The 18,124-nt window shown below is 41.8% G+C and overlaps 1 pseudogene; it reads right to left on the bottom strand.

Annotated features, from left to right (window-relative positions):
* Positions 1 to 18,124, bottom strand: part of LOC139290214 (endoprotease bli-like) — a 155,774-nt pseudogene that overhangs the window by 53,871 nt on the left and 83,779 nt on the right.

The following is an 18,124-nucleotide window of genomic DNA, read 5'->3' on the forward strand; positions in this document are numbered from 1 at the left end:
AACTGTTTACAAATCCCCAGTTAATAGGATCAGGCCTCATTGACTGGGCTGCTCCGATGTGTCTGATGTAATCTATTAGCTGTATGATAGTCAGAGTCTCAGTCCAATCGATAACCCTGGGCCTCCATATTGCTCCACTGTGGACTGTTACTCCTCTTTAGTGCTGCTTAGAATGCAGACTTAGTGACTATAAAGTGTGTGTGTGTGTGTGTGTGTGTGTGTGTGTGCGCGTGCGTGCAGAGGTTTGTGTCCATCTACTTGTCCTTGTGTGTCAGGTCATGCACTTGTGTGAGTTTCTGGGTTTTAATGTTGGAGTGTGTGTGTTTCTATGTGTATACAGTAGCTGTGTATTCCTGCATAGGAGACACGATACAGTACGATACAGCATTATGCACTGCAGTTTGTATATGTGCAAAGTTAAATCATAAAACATACATACTGCAGCTGATGATTAGGCAGACTTTAATGTATGAATGCATGTCAGGTTTGTGTGTGTTTGTATGTTGTGTAATTATGTTGACATTTGTAATATGCATGCACGTATACACGGGTGTATTACTGTACAATGGTGCATATATGTGTATTAATGTGGCTTTACAGTAGATCGCATGTCTGGGGGTGCATGTTCATGCATCTCAGTGTGTGTGTGTGTGTGTGTGTGCGCGCCGCTGTGTTTGTGTGTGTCAGAGTGTGTCTGTAGCTGCTGTAACTGGGTTTCCAATTAAGTTGAACCACAGGCCGGATCAATGCTAGTCCTCTGTGTGCAGGAATGAGCAGCCCTGGGCCCTCAGAGCATGCCCACGAATAATTTATCACTCACACAGGGCCCAGGCAGAGAGGAGGAGGAGGAGGAGGAGGATGAGGAGGAGAAGGAGGAGACAGGGAGCGCAAGGACAAAGTGTCCAGCCCAGGGGAGAGAGCACGAAAGATGGGCAATCGAGGGGACAGAAAGATGGAGGGGTGGAGAAGGAGAGAGAGATCAGGACTCAGAGGAAAACACCGTCAGCTCCCGATCATTTAGAAGCAGCACATTCAACGTTTTTTTTTCTGGTAAACAAGCATCGAAAATGAAATCCTGTAGGGAGCACAAGCCACATAACCCACAATGTATGTTTGCTAAAGCTGTAAGTAGTAAAAAAATTAAAATATGTGACATGGGATCAATCAGTTTTCCAGTAATTGCCTTTTGCAAATCAGATATCATCCGTAAAATGTCATTTAGCTCTGGTTTTATGTAAGCTTCTGTTGATTTGATCATATATTAATTGCATTATTCATCAATATGTTTTCAAATTGACTGTAAAGTGACATTTGGATTTAATATCACATAATTTCTTTTTCTAACCATTTTTACCCTACGAAACAGAGTTTCGCTTGAGCATTATAAGTATTATATTAGTGTATAGAAGAGACCACTACATGTTTGTAGGGATCATTCTGTTGGATCCAACATGTCCAAACTTAAACGACAAATTACATGCCCCGTCGGCAGGACGACATTATTTGTCAGTGCCCTCCGAATCCATTTTACACTTTGGACAAAAGAGCCCTGGTACTGGATCAGAACCCAGAGTTTGGGGCGGAATCTGAATCAATATGAACTCAAAAATCAGAAATAGTCTTCACTCTATCGTGTATCATGGACATATTTGCAGCCAGAAGAGGGTGATGCATTTACATTCACCCTAATGCGTGCTTTACTGAAGCTCAGCATGTTCAATTTTCATGTTCTTTTCATGTCATTTTAACAGAAAGTGAAGGAGATATCACTAACAGTCGAGCTTGTTAGTCAGCAGGGTATAATGTGTTGGTACAAGACAAGCAGCAGTTTAAACCCCACTGTCTCGTCCCAGGCAGCACATCTTCTGCTTGGACACTTCGCATTTAGATCTTCTGCCGAGCCACAGCGCAGCAGCTTTAGTTGAAAGGCAGAGAAACTAAAACATTGTGGTTATACAGTTACAGAGAGGCACAAAAACACCCACATATAGGGACAAAAACACACAGCAGAAGCAAAGGCACACATACACACAAGAAGGCCAATCACCCACTGCATCATAACTGCACAAAAACACATGTAGACGCACACACTTACAGAAAAAACATACAGACACACAAAACAGCAACTGCTGCGCGCACAACTACACACACCTACTGAGTGTCCCCACCCTGTGGAGTGTCAGAGTCCAATGTTCTCTCCGTCTCTGTCCTTAGTTCGTCTCTATTAATCTCACAGTAGCGAGGCGTGGACTGGTAAGACGCTCCACATCGCTCTGTAATCTTCTCTTAATGTGCTGCACTCTAAGCCTAAGTGAACCCATTTGGAGTGACTGTGAGCAGACTGAGATTCCTCCCATGTTATCTGAACAAGTGTTACTAATGGCTTTATCAATTAGACCAAGTCCAATAACTGCATGCCTGCAATCTCCTTTAAATACACTCCACCGGTGCTGCCCTGATTTCTGTGGTTAATGAGTACATGTGTACCCATGTGTGTGTGTGTGTGTGTGTGTGTGTGTGTGTGTTTGTAAGAGTGTAAGACCATGCACAGTTTGCCTCTGCATGCCTGTATTTATGTGTGTGTATTTCTATATTTCTAAGCACCATGTGCTTATAACAGATACATGACCTCTTGTGAGAGTTTAATATACATGTTGAATGTTCATATGTGTCTATGCTGTGTATGTGTTCATATACAAATCCATGTGTATGTGTGTTTGTATACCACTTCTTGCTCACCAATACTTTGAACATACTGTAATGTAGTTGTTTGTGTATTGTGCGCCACACCTCAATGTGGGCAAAGTAATTATACCTTTTTGGGGCATAATGTCTATAGTTGATGATATTTTTCTGTTTACACAGAAATATAATGTAACTTTTCGTCCTGGCATACAACTTGACTTCTACATCTTTTGACTTTGAGGAGATAAATGCATACTGTTCCACACTATGTGTGAATTAGCTAATAGTTACCAAGTAAGCCTTTGTAGCCTGGTTCAACATTTTGTATTTTTTGTTAGAAGATCGGTTTGAATCTTTCACTGAGGAACAGAGCCTAGATTAGCTAATGTTAAAAGGCATTCTTAAAAATACATTTCACAGGTATGTTAATATGAGTTTCTCAGTGCGCATGAGTGTATTTTGAATTTAGGCCAATTAGAGCGAGTGGATTCACTTTTCCATGTGCTCTCCCACTGAGATCACTGGCTGATTACTCCTCAACTCCCCACAGAGAGCGTTATATACATCATTTCTCTTATTCATTCAATGGACACAGGCAGAGAGAGGGAACTATTACAGAAAAGGGGATACACAACATGACTTTTAGACTGTTTACTGCCCCAAGCTGAAACTGTCATATAAATGTAGATTATTTATAATGTAAGAATACAATTTACCTTAGTTTGGCAGTTTCGGAGCTGTGTACAAAATAAGATCACCCTCACCTTTCAAATGGCAGGACACACCCTCACTGATATTAACATGCTTGTTCCACATAAAACCACTGCTATATAAAGTTACACTTAAAGCCATATTTTCTTATTTTAAGGAATGCTATAAAATAAAATCCATTAACAATCTGTTCTGACAAAGATGAGTCCTTTGGATGATGCTAGTGGCCTGGTATCACTCTACATGGAGTTAGCGTGGCGCACTAGAGCCAGAGTGGATGACATTGACGTCGCCTGTCACTAAATGGCTAAACTGACCAACAGGTTAAAGGAGGTTAAAATGTTATATATAAATGTTTTACTGGCGCTGTGTGGTTTAATAAAAGACTAGCCCAAAATAGCCCACCTGATCACAGCACAGGGTGACTGGGGTTAAGGAGGAGACAATCCATCTTTCCAGACAGCACAAATACACTCAGTGGAAACAGGAAAGGATGGACGGAAGAATGGACTTCTGCGAGAGTAAAAATCCCAGAACACGAGGCAGAATCACTGTAAAAACCAAATGTTCAGCTCCATCCGAGCAAATGGACCGACTGGATGAATGAATGGATGAAAGAATCAGAGATAAAGTGACAGAGAGGCTGACACGGTGATAAAGTGAACAAACAAACCGTCAGAGACAGAACGACTGACAAACAGAACGAGCAAAGAATTGATTTAGGCGCCAAGACGGATGGATGGAGACGGATGGAGACGGATGGAGACAGACAGGCCAACACAGTGTCAGAGAGACAGATAGACATTGACACCCTGACATTGTTAGGGCAGCAAAACACAGAGGGATATTCTAATAACATGGACAACGACACACCGTAAGCCCATTTAGGCAAATCAACACTGTATGTTGCAATATCAACTATCCCCAGCACAAAACTGTCACATCATATCCGAAAAGACAAAGACGACAGTTTACAAGTCTGTGCAATTTCATAAACATTTAGTAAGTGCACCTTATCGCAGTGCAATGAAATGCTTTGGAGCCCGAGTCACAGTGTTTGCATTTCTCCAATCTGCTCGCTTTTTTTTTTTCTTTTGATAAATTAACAAAGATAAAGGCAAAGATTGCAAGGAAACTTTGAGCACTTCTCATTAGACACAGAAAAGACGCAGTTCCGGAGAGTGAAGAGGAAATGGAGGTGGAGATAACAGAGTGATTGACAGAGGGATTAAATGTGTAATCTAATAACCACATATGACAAGTAAAAATAAACAGATTATATGTGTCAATAGAGCTGCAGGTGTGTGCAAATACAGCAAGTCTGCAGAAGACACTGTGAAATGTTGGATCAGTGCTGGACATCATTCTAAATTGGGCTAGTATTAGACTTTTATTATCGAAGAGGCTTTCAGCTAAATGCTAACGTCAGAAAGCTAATAATGGCAATGTTAACATGCTGGTGTTAGCAGGTTTAATGATAGCCATGTTCACCATCCTAGTTTAGCACGTTAGCATTGCTAATTAACACTAAACACAAAGTACAGCTGAGCAAAAAAAGGACAATTCTGGAAACATTTCACTGTCATTAAAATACAAAGTTCTGCACTCTCACGTCTTCATATACAAATGCTTTGGTCTTGTGAATGCCATACGTGAGGCCGGTAGTTTCTGATGAATGGGGAAAAAAATACTGTGTGGGAGAGAGTATGGTGTGATGTATGAGTGAGTGTGATTGTGTGCAATGTGGGGAGAAAGAGAGACACAGTATGAGCAAGTGTGAGAAACAGAGAGAGAGAGAGAGAGAGAGAGAGAGAGAGTGAACCCAGCTCTGCAAAGACGTGAGCAGAATGCTGCCGATCTGTGCCAGAGAGGTGATATATAGTTTAGTCAGTAGCAGCGGGTCACGACAAAGCCTTTAACAGTAATGTCCTGGGAGTCGCCTCGCCCAGGGGACCCGCGCTCCATTTTACAGCCAAGCGACTGAGACTGAGACGCCGTGGCATGACAGCTGGAGCAGTAAAGCCAGCCTCTAGTACTATCCATAACATGAAGGAGGCGTAGACGCCGCTGATGCCGCCACAAAACACCAGGCCCGAGGCCACACCGACAGCTGGCGTGTTAAGAGGGATGAAGAAAAAGGGGGCTTGGGAAATGGTAGGAAGCGGCAGACGAGACAAAGGAGGGAGAGAAGGAAAAAGGAGTGCGGAGATATATTTGCAGATTTAGACAAGACACAGAAAGAAAGGGTAGGAGCAGAAGATGATCTACATCAAAGGAGGGACTAAAGCAACAAACAGAGAAGGGAAATGGGAAGGAGGGACGAGGTTCAGCTCAAAGGTGCAACGTGCCGAAACTGAATGTGAAAATTCTTGCTGAAATGAATAAAGTCAGTTGATAGAAAATGAATCCTCAATAATTTGATAATTGAATAATTGTTCCAGCAATTTATGAAGCAAAATTAAACAAAACATTGGCTCTCATATTGGTTTTGGACAAAACAATCTATTTGAAGACGTCACATCTTGGGCTCTGGGGAACTGTGAGGGGCATTTCTTTATTATCTTTTATTTTATTTTATACACAAAATAATAACTTGATCATCGCAAAAAACAGTGATTGGGAAACATGAATGTCTGTACCAAATTTCATGGCGATGCATTCAATAGTTTTTTGAGATATTTCAGTCTGGACCAAAGTGCTGGACCAAAGTGCTGGACCGACTGACCGACAGACCAACATTACCATCCCTTGAGCCGTGCTGCTAGTGTGCCTAATAATCATTAGTTGGAGCCATAGTCATTTCAGATTGGGTGCTACCTAGTTAGATTTGTATTCATTTACGGCAGAAAGGGAACCATATTTACTGCACAAAACAGGAGGGCCGTACTACAAAATAGAACTAATAGAGATGAAGATTTCAGATTTTCTGGAAACAGCGAATATTGAAGGAAGAAAAGGGCTAATGGGAAAATCACTTCTAACAAAGGTGTCTTCTTCAGAGAAGACAAAGACAAGGTGTTAAGGGGGGACATGGGTGAAAATACTGTTCTGTAAAAGAAAGCGGTGGGGGGGGGGGAGTGTGGTCTTAAATATGAGAAAAATGAACACTGACAATACCATTGGCAGAAAACAGAGCCAATCTACACACTACAAAAATCCACAAGGTATCGCATTTACTGCTGTAGTATTAACAGTGTGCAGTATGACGGGGCAGACAGACACTCACTTTACTTCTAAGACAAGAGCCAGGATCCCTGCGGCAATCGGAGCAGCACTGGATGTTCCTGGAAAGTGTGTGACACAGCCGTCATCAATGTCGGTCACCGTGACCTGGAGAGATAACAAACCAAATATGTTACAAGATAGAGGCATGCGGATGTCATATAAGTACAAAGAGTAAAAAAAGATGGGTTCATATGCAGCCACTCCTCTGAAACTGATTTCTGTGGGAGTTTTTTTGGAAAAGAATGCAGCTTTGCAGCAAATCAGGCCAATAGAGTTCCCACACTGTAGCAGCTACTGTATCTGTCATTAGAACACGTCAACACAGTTTTACAGTGATGATAATTAAAAAAAAAAAAAAACCAACTTGTGTGTAGTCTGACCACCTCCTAATTTGAGGTGAAAAAGCAGGAATCCCAGCAGACAAAGGTGATATCACACTGATAAAATTGGCCTTTCTGTTTCTGGAGCCCTGGAGTCGGCGCTGCGCTTCTTCCCGGCTTTTCACTGCTACCTCTGCCATCAACACCTCAGCTTCTTCCTCTCTTCCTCAGCCACTACAGCCACGCTTTACCTCCAATTAACACTCGTTTGCTTCTGTGTGTGTGTGTGTGTGTGAATGTGTGTGTGTGTGCCCAGCAGTCACCTAGGTCATTTGGCAGGCCTCTATAAATATCACACCAGTGGCTGCTCTTTAACAGGCTTCTCACAGCTCACAGGAGCCAAAGAGCAGGGCTGCTGGCACGCACACACACATATACGACCTCATTAATGATAAACACTGTTGTTAGATGTGTTAGGTGGTACACGCACAGTAACCAGAGGTAGTGAGCCTCCCACGCTGGCCCCTGTCAGAGTGACGGCCATCACACCGGGGCAGGGCTCGCCGAAGTAGGCGGGCTTCCCCGTTTGAGAGACAGCGCCGATGGCAATGTTGTAGATGGAGTTAACATAACCGTCTGCACCGCAGTAGTCACGCTGCATTCCACCATTACCTGCCGCCCACACAAAGATGCTGCCCTTCCCACCTCGGCCCTGACAACACAAACAGAGGGACGTCAAAGTGAAAGAACTAGTGAAAAGTGGATTTCATATAGAATGTTTCCATCTAGCGGCTGGCAGAGCATTTCAAACATCACATATGAAAAAATATATCATACTGTACTGTATTTACACAGGGTGGAAAAATAGGAGCCAGTTAACGATGGCAATTTATGCAATGTGGATAGTGTGGATAGTCCCCGTTGTACCAAGTGAATATGACATTTTTTGTGAATTCTGTTTTTAGTTGTTTTGATGGTGAAACCTGTTCATTTCAGCACCATATGGATGAGCAAATAGCACTACAATTTCATATTTCAATAAATTCACAAGCACAGATTCCAATAATCAAAACTGAAGCTACGCTAAAGTGAACTAAAGCTGTAGAGCACTTACTGCAGAAGCCGGAAACACAAAATGGAGAAATGTCAGGGTTCAGATTTGGAACGCATTTAAAACATGGATGGACACGTAAAAGTCCACCCAATTTTCAATATTTCTGAAACCCCCCTCTAATCTGAAACACTATATGGACAATCATTTTATAAACTCGTGAAAATAAATACATCTGTATTTAACTGCATCTATATAATCCCAACACTTTTGTTGACATTTTTCTCTGACGGCGTGGATGTCTGCTTTACATCTGGCAGACAGCAGTGTGAACTTGGAGATGAAAGCCGTGCCTTGTGAGTTCCTAGCCGAAGGGCTTGCTCTGTCAGGCTGTGCGGCCCGTCCATCTCGGCCCCGTCGTCCCGCGGGCCCCAGCTGCAGACGTAGATGTCGATGAGGTGGATGTTGAAGGTCAGGGCTGTGGCCTCCATGGCGTCGGTGACAGGGCCGTCCAGCAAGCGGATGCCTACACGGATCGAAAAAGGTCACCGAGATCAGAGTTCGGAGGGAGGCTTGTGGAAATAACGAAACAAAAATGTACATGAATTGATGTTTGCATCCTGACAGATGGATTCATTTTTATGTTGTAAAAGTGAATGTGATATCCCATCTACAAAATGTTAATACAGTAACAGAGCTATGACACAATAATTGAGGTGCAAATATTGTATATTGTGAGCACACTTACAGCAGCTGGCCTACAGAGTCTGCTCCTGGCGTCTTCTCTGTTTCTTATGTGTCTGTATTTTGTGTGTGTCTGCTTCTGTGGCGGCTTCTTTGCTCTGTTCCCTGTTCGCTGTATGAATTCCATCACTGCCTGTCTCTCTGTCTGCTCTTGCTATACTCTTATTTCTCTGCATTTGCTCCATTGCTGGTTGTTACAATGAAAATGTCAAAGGTTAACTTAAACATGAAAGCAATGGCAGTAACCTTGCCACTATCACCTGTAAATGAAATTGCACATTGATTTATTTCTTTAGTTTCTTCTCAACAGTGTTGAGGCTTTCGCTTAGCAAATGTTGGCATAAAGAAAGCTCTTGAAGCACTCTGGTCTGGGTTACCATTATAAACGAGCTATCACATTCTTGGACATAATGGCTTTTGCTTTTTTGCTGGATTATCAGTTGCCAAGGGCCCTTATAAAAACATTTAATATCCACCCTTATACACTCATAACCTGTGGGTTTTTGTGTGTGAGTGGTGTCAGGGAGGGCTCAATCATTTACCAAATATCTGCAGTGCAAATTAGTGTTTGGATGTATGTCAAAGAAAGTCCACCATTTAATTAATTTACTCTTCAATGCTCTGAAAATTCTGAAAAATACATTTTTTAAAAACTCTCAATACAACATGATAAAAGCCTACTCTCCACAAAGCTTGAGGAACTTAAACATCTAATAAAACGACTATATGGTACGTGGTAATGGAGTGGCCATACTGCTTGCAATACTTGCGATATGACTGCGGCCATAGCAACCTAGGTTGCCATGCAGTGTTACATTTTGACAACAGTGGATGACAGAATAACTACAGTGAGAGAAAGCTGAGGTAAGTATTTTCTTCTATTCACCTCCAGGGAGCCTCGAAGGCGTCACTCTAACTTAGTATGCTATCAAAGTTGAGAATGGCAGCCAAAATAACATCCCAATGTGCAGTAAGTCCATCATACATGGGTGGAGGAAAGAGGAAAGACAGAGGAAACTGATGCCAAAAGGAACTAAGAGAAGTTAAGTACAGATTGAAGTATAAACTCTATGCATCTGCATAGTCAGAAATCACAACAAATCATTTGTAAGCGTTAAACTTGAAATAACTGATTTTAGCCACTTGCTCCAAACCCAACATTGACATATTACATCACCTTTTCAGTTGATTTGGCGAACTTGTTACCAAACAGTTGCCTATTTACACATCCAGCAGATACAGAGCAGCGCTGACATTCATTCACATGGAGCCATGTTTCTGATGAATGCAATATTCACTGTCCTTTTAGCTCCGTTTCGGTCCCTACCCACTCCCCTTATCAGCATAATCAAAGACGCCTCACTGCTCAACACACGGCCATCTGGAAAATAATTCTCTGTGGGCTTGTTACTACCCATTTTCATATATGTAGTATATATAGTCATGTGATGAATTATCAACACAAAAATACTGGACATAACCACTTTAAGACGTCTTAACCTGGCTAATTAGCTGCTAACACATAATAAGCACCACGCATACCCCCCAACAAAAATGTATATAAATAAAACTAAATCATATATTGAATTCTGCACCCTCCTTAAAACTGCCGTATTCCCCCGATAGATATAATAATCCATGTCTCTAATGTACTGTCCAGTTTTTCTGGTGACTGTAATGTAAAAAAAATGTTCATCTCTTCTAATTGTTTTATATAATCTGCTTGCAATGGATCAAAATGTATTTCAAATGAAAAGAGGACACATTCTGTGTGACAAACATCATCAGGCTGAATTTGTCCCCTTTCTGTTGATTCATCACATTCACAACATCAAATCTGTCATAAGTTAACAGAGAATTCCAAATCAAGAAGCACACAGAGAGGTAAAGCTCTTGCTGTCAGACTGTGAGCACAGGCCTCAACAGCACCCAGTAGTTCAACATGCATCTTTCATTTGGGTCTTGCCCCTTCAACTACTGTGCAACCAGACTCATGATAAAACCCAGGATAAAATAGACTCAGAAGGTGAAATTAAGACTGACTGTGGAAAGACATTCCTGGGCTTGCCTCACCAACAGTTTTTTTCTCTTTTTGTCAATTCTGCAAGAGACTCTCATCAGCCTCTGACAAATGAGGGAGAGTCAAGGGTTAAAGATCACAGAGCAGAGTTCAAATGTCAGAGTTCAACCGAGGGATTCCTCCTCTCATACTCCATGTTTCATGCTGATGACACCACTGTATGAAATTGGTTTTGAGGCGCTCAGATCTGAGTACTGTGGGAAATTTACTTCCTCAAACATATCATGCACTCCTCATTAACTTGTGGTTTATAGCACTCTAAGTGTATCCTATAAAACATCTTTGATTTCACAACAGAAAATGGGCGATCTTGTGTATTCGGTTCATTCATCCCTCGCAAATGTTACAACCAACACTAAAAAAGCCATTACTGAAGCTAAAAAAAATTAGCTGTTAAATAGGGTCAGCACGGCTCAATAGGAGCCAGTCACTGTGCAGTCTGTTGCATTCACACAAACCCAAAGCCATACACACACACGAATTGCACAATATCTGCATGTGCATATATATAAATTACATATTTCTGATCATTTAAAACCAAAACTCTGTCCTAAAGACTTTCAAAAATGACTGCACATCTTCCATGAAACCTGAAAAGGTTGGCAGTGCAGTTGATGAGGCTATTTTCACCTGTAATTTGGCACCACAGACAAAACCAACACTGACTGGGTATGGCTCTAGCAGACTAGGACACCAGGACTACAGACAAACTAAAAAACAAATATTTTCTATTATTTTCTGCCAAACATTAGAAACTCAGTACAACCAAACAAGCTATGAAATTTTAATTTCCACCCAAACCAAATATGGCACTATCCCTTTGATTGATCACAATTTGCAATGTCATACAAAGTTGTAATAGTATTTTTGATATCCAAAAATGATTCAACATGAACTTGCACTGGACATGCGAACTTTTTATTTTTTTTGACTAGTAATCACTTCAGAATGTGGGCAGTGGGAATAATTTCTTTTTGAATGAATTTATTGCATTTTGTTCAATTGTTTTCCGACGTAAAGTTAAATAAGGTTGGGGTCAAAGCATCCATGAATCTTGTTTTTAGTTCCTACAGTTCCTTTATCTTAAAGATTCAGGTCTTTTGCATGAATGCAGAAAGCCACGCTGTCCCTCACAAACCTGACCAAACCTTGTTACTGTTGAGGATAATGTTTGTGTTAAGCATTTCTTTTCCAGAATGTAATAGCTCTATAATATACTTCAGATGGACACAATAGTGACTACTTCATAAGAAAGGATTAGTGGTCTACTACAAGTCTTTTTGAAAATGCCACGTCATAGTCAGCCACAGTGCTCTGCCTCCCACTGTCTCGATAAGGCTGCATTGTCTTCCTCACCTCCGATCCTGGCATTGAAGGCGATGCCCACACCGCAGTAGGAGTTGTTGGCCTCCATGGCAACTTCCCCTGCACACCGGGTACCGTGACTGAAACAGAGGGGGAATGTTGGCCACATACTGAGACTGAATATGCAAGAGATGTGAGTTTTCTGGGGGGGGGTTTGGATGTGTTGACCTGAGCACACCCTCAAATTAAGACTGGTACAGACAAACACCAAGATACTTGAAACCGAAGCGCCAACCAAGGAAAACATTCTGCAGCTGATTTCCTGTTCAAACTCTGGAAGCATTTCTTAACTTGACACCTCACGTCTGTAGCTGTTTGTATTTCCTACATTCTCAAAATCTGTTTAACATATTTACCATCATTTTGTGATATTACATTGTGAGTACAATATCTTTGACCATTTGCTGCCTAACCCCCTTATTTACTATCGCTAAGCCCGTTAAGCTTTCCGTTCTGTGTTACTGTAAGCTAGTAAGCCCGGACATGCAAACGTTTGCATATCACGTTAGATAAAAATACACTGTCCATTTCTTACTCTTTTCTTTTCTTTTCTGTTTTAGAAAAGCGAATTAAATTGACCAGTCCGTTGCCTCTCCTGAGAAAGGAAACATAGGACAACAGCCTTTACCTATTTTCCTCATCTCTGACAGGCATGGGATCATGAGACAGGCCGTGTGAAGCGCGTAGGTCGAAGCTCGCGAGGGCCTCCTGTAATCCAGACGGAAAACAAACGGAGCACAGCGTAGCATTATGTAACTCTCAGCACAAAACATCAGAGTGACATGACAGGAAATGAAGGAACCCCCGTGAAAAACTCTTGATACTGGCACTTGAATTAGTCTGTCAACATTTGTCTTCTGACTGACGGCAATCGTAGAGGAGATGCCCGTGACTGTGTCTGTGTCTATGTGTGTGCCTCATGAAAGTGAACATGTTAGAAATTTGCCAGTGTATATAGGCATAACGGGAGGAGGATGTCTTGGCAGCAAACGGTACAAGAGCAATTATGTATCTCTCTCTCTCTCTCTGTCTCTCTCTCTCCAGCCAGGCTTATCCATGCCAGACAATCTGCTCTGACAAAGTACAAGTTGGCCTGTGTGCTTCAAAATGCCTATAGGATTATATATGACAAGGCAGGAGCAAACAACTCTGCCACTCCACATATGCTTTATGGCTAGCCAGTGTAACACTATTTTAACAGAATAAAACAGCTTTAGCACTTTATTAAAGTCACTGGGCAGCCTAAGAGAAAGTCAATACACAGATGTCAGTCTAATGAAAATCCAAGTATGTTTGTGCGACCAAACAGCACTGACAGCAAACTAGAACCTCATAAAAAGACAACTGAATCAGAAATTACACTGCACTACCCATCCCAACATGAGATAATTAGAATATAACATTTTACTACCCAGCTTCAATAAGATTTGGTAAAGATCAGATATTGTTCAAAAATCTAATTCTACGTGTACTTACAAAGTTTTTCTTCAGGTCCTTGTTCGTGTGATCTACACCTGCAAAGAGATTTAAAAAAAAAAAAAAGACAACTATAAATCAGTAATAAGATCAAAGCATGGGGAGTCTGGGTAGTTGATACTGGGAAGAACGCAATTCCTCATTTTCTAATGTTTTGGTGCAGTCAAACGGTGCAATCAGACCATGCCTAAGTGCACTTATTGTTTCATTACTTTCTGTGGAGCCAAGTAGGAGTTGTTCAGGAGGCATTTCGACTTGCAGTGTAGCAGACAGGTTATTAAAACTTTGAATTTTGAGTGCCCTACTAATTGGTGTAATTAATTTCCCAAAATGTAACAGTGAAGTCTATTTTTTTTTTTTTAAAGCAAGTTGTGTCAAGATCCAGGCTCTGCTGTATGAGGTATTGCACATGACTGATGGATGAATGAATGAACAAATGGGCACATAATAATCTCTAGTCCCCCAAATTTCAGTGTTTACATTTAGCTGATTTTTTATATTTCTTATTCTTTCCTTCACTCCACACCTTCTACACCATCTTTTTTATCATCCTCTCTTTCCACATCAGTAGCCTTTCTTTTACTTGCCCACTCCCCGCCCTCCCTCTCCTCACCCCAACCACCACCACCACCACCACCACCTCCTCCTCCTCCTCCTCCTCCTCCATCTCTGCTGCATCAGGGCTCCTGTGGTCTCAGCGAGAGACAAACGAATGAGGGCCCCAGGAGGGCCGCGCCTGCTCTGCCACACATCACTCACTCTCTCTCTCTCTCTCTCTCTCTCTCTCTCTCTCTCTCTCAATCACACACACACACGGGACCTGCCAGCCTTTGTCCCATGCAGGCAGTGCCTCCGGGTTGTCATGGTAACCTGCGGTCGGTTTTGCGTTTGAGGCCTGATTGTGTTGAGCTCGGGCGGGATGGAGCCCTGGGTGGGTGAAGCCTCATTGGAGCCTGCCACGCTGTGCCATGCCACGCCAGGTCAACCTGCTACGTCCTCTACATAACCACTGATGCTTTATTCTCTCCTGGTCCCCCACTTCGGATTGTCTTGCCCCAGACACACTTCCTCCTTTGCTGGTTGGCAATTTGTTTTAAATTACATTTTTCCCTGTTTTTCCCCCCAATTTGGAATGTCAAATTCCCTGTGCACTGCTGCACCTGCAACTCCACTGTTGGTCTAGGAAGGTAGACAGCCAAGTTACCTCGCTTCTTTTCATCTGCCAGCAATGAGCTTCACTTCTAGACAGGAAGTCTACAGGAATCTTGCTAAACAGCCAACCCACAAACAGTGGAGTGCGCCACCAAGCTGGAGTTACTGATGCCGGGAATCAAACTCTGGGTCTCAGTGGTGACGGTGAAGTGCGCCCCCAGGCATTTTTATCGTATTAAAACTACTAATATGCACATTTTGCATTCACATTTCTGTTCAACTTACAGCCAGTACCAAAGTTTTTACATAATGCACATTTTCCTGGGATACTGTAAATACAGCGTTTTATGAGCGTGAAAGTTGCATTCTTTCAACTGCTTCCTCTCGCTTTCCATCTCACGGTCTTCATCAGCAAGCAAAGTGAGGCAAAAAATCAAACTGAGAAAACTCTATCCACTGGGATGCAGTTCAGTTAAGCTTATTTTGTCAAATGACTGCATTTTATGTGTATAGCAACTGTGGTTTGGTATAAGAAAACGGTAGAAAATGCAGCACCAGTTGATACTGAGCGTTATCAGCTTTCACAAAGTTGTGAGGCTTTTATAGATTTTTAGTTTCTTATTCTCAAGGGAACAAGAGAAAGAGCTCTCTGGCCAACTTTCCTCATTCCCTGAGCCAAGTTGGATTTCCACACTGAACACGAGGCCAAGCGAGGATGCTGAGCAGGTTTTGCGTACTCTGATTTAAAGTTTGAAGTGATACTGCACTGTGGGCCAACATGATGTCTTCATATGGAATTCAAGTGAGTCATTAAAGAGTTATGAGACTTCAGATATCTTTACCAAACCAGGTCAGAATCTCTGAGCTTCAATTCCACTTGTCATTAAAACACCCAGATGCTGAAACTGACATCAGGGGTTCTTGGTGAGTTTACACCAGGTGCTGCTGACATTATGGCTCAGGAATAATACATGTGGTCAGTAAGTTACAGATCTTCGTCTTTAATAGTGAACTTGCACTATAATACAACAGTGTCTTCAACATGTCAAACTATCAACATCAGCACAGCTAGTCTGGTTTAAGTCATAAAATCTCTGAAAAAAAAATGCCATTGAAGTCAAGGTCATTTAACAGGGTTGGTTCACCCGAATTACAGAAAACATGTTTTTTTTTACCACCTGAATGGTTACATATAATAACTGAGGGTAAGTGAGGAAATATGTTTTGCAATTTTGGTGAACCAACCCTTTAATGTTTCACAGTGAACAACAATGTAAGCAGGTCTAATCATCTCACCAATTAGGGAGAACTTTTCAAGCTTTTAAAAGCAAGAGTTTAAACCAGAATATGAGACTAAAGCTCCTCTTGGATTGGACATCTTTTCCAGTCTTGGTGTGCATCCCCCTCAGTACATAAATGCTGCTCTACAAACAGTGGATCTCTGCTGTTATGTGAAAAGAATTGCTTGTCTGCAGGAGGCAAAGGAGCTGCCTGCTTTATTAAGAGTTCATCTTTGTTTCAATTCAATTATAAGAAAGACGCCTTAGTGCGCACTCAGCCATGTTCTTATGCTTCTATGTGAGTGCATCAGACCCTAACACAAAGACAATCACAGTGTCACGTCAGCGTAAAAGGTGACGCCATCACTTTTCCATTTGTGATGGAGACATCTTTGGGAATTAACGTCAAGCTGCTCAGGAGGGAACAAAGTAACAAGTGAGCAAAGGATGGAGAGGCAACCGAGGGAGGGGAAGGACGACTGGAATTATACACCAGTAACAGTTATAAGTGTTGGTGATGACAAACAAAACGGGGTCAAGAGTTCAATTACAGGCAGCAGAGAAAAGGTAGGTTTTAAGTTTGTTTTTGAAGAAAGTCAGATCAGTTCGAAGTATGTGACAAAATGCAGCTTCCTCGGGTCTTGATCCAAGGAACAGAAAAAAGGCATAAAAGAGGCATAATTTGGTCCCAGTCCAGTGAGTGATTCTTCAACCAGTAGCAGTATTTCAAAATGGACTTTCTGACTTAATGGTAACCAATGCAGAAATATCAGAATGGGTCTAATTTATTTGTTTTGGTTAGAACATTTTGGACAAGTTGTAGTTGCCTAAGAGCTTTTTTGGAACTCTAAAGATATTTTTTAGATGACAAAAGGCTGATGCTATAACTGATTTAATAGCTAAAATTTAGATCGGAAAGAAAAAACAACAGTTTTTACACATGAAGTGTTAAGACATGCAGGGATGTTCTGGATTTCATTATGCGGCCAAAGACAATCACCTCAGTTTTTTATTTAGCAAGAGATCATTTTGGCACATCCAGCCATTCATTTGCTAAATAAACTAATGCAGTGTAAATGCAGTAATACTCCACAGGTCATGCTGCCCTGCTTGGAAGTAAAATTTCCAATGGAGAAAAAAAACATTCAGTCTTGCAAATTGGGAACTGCACCAGGACAGGAGAGGATCCGAGAGCCCAACAGAGTTATCTAATAAAACGGGGAGTTCAGCTGTGTCAAAAGCAGCTGTAACATCTAATAATACAAGAATAGAAATTTCATTCGAAGGTAATTTAGGACCTTAATGAAAAACAGTTTCTGTACAATGATAGGGGCGAAATCTTGACTGGAATTTGTGAAAACAGTTATTTAAATTGATAACGTTGTTGGTAGACAATTATTATCTCAATTATTTTTCCTATGAAGGGTAAATGTGTTGGTTGTTACGTGACATCTCTGCCAACCTACGGAAAACCTCAGTGGCTTGGCATGTACATGCATGTATCTGCTTGTTGCCTCTCTGCAGTGGACAGATGCGTATTTGGATCAGCATTGACACGTGCACAGCATGAGCACATGTATGCTCAGAGCTGGTGTATCACAAGGGTCAATTTGAGCATCAAAACACTACACCTTCAAGTATTGACAAGGATGATCTGAGAGGAAAAATGCATTCAGTAAGGTGCATTCACTCAGGTAGCACCGTACTGCCATAAATACAGCCATAAACACACTCCAACACAATCCAAGGTCTTCTGAGTGTGAAAGTAGAAAGCCACGTCCCACAGTTAGATGAAACACTGTAGGTGGTGGAGCCAATGCAAAACCTTCCATGAATACAAATGCTTTGAACCCGGCTGACCCAGTCTAGATTGTGATTGTGCAGGTGTGTGTGCGCGCGTTTGCTGCTCTGCGTGTGTGTCAGCATTCAGCAGCAGCAGCTGCACTCTATCTCAGCATTCACGCTGGTCCTCAGGGTCAAACACACACACAAATCAGACACAGAGATGTGTCGGAGGCCATTTTGAGCCGACGGT

Source organism: Enoplosus armatus, chromosome 9, assembly GCF_043641665.1.
Source record: "Enoplosus armatus isolate fEnoArm2 chromosome 9, fEnoArm2.hap1, whole genome shotgun sequence".
In the NCBI taxonomy this organism is placed as follows: Eukaryota; Metazoa; Chordata; class Actinopteri; order Centrarchiformes; family Enoplosidae; genus Enoplosus; species Enoplosus armatus.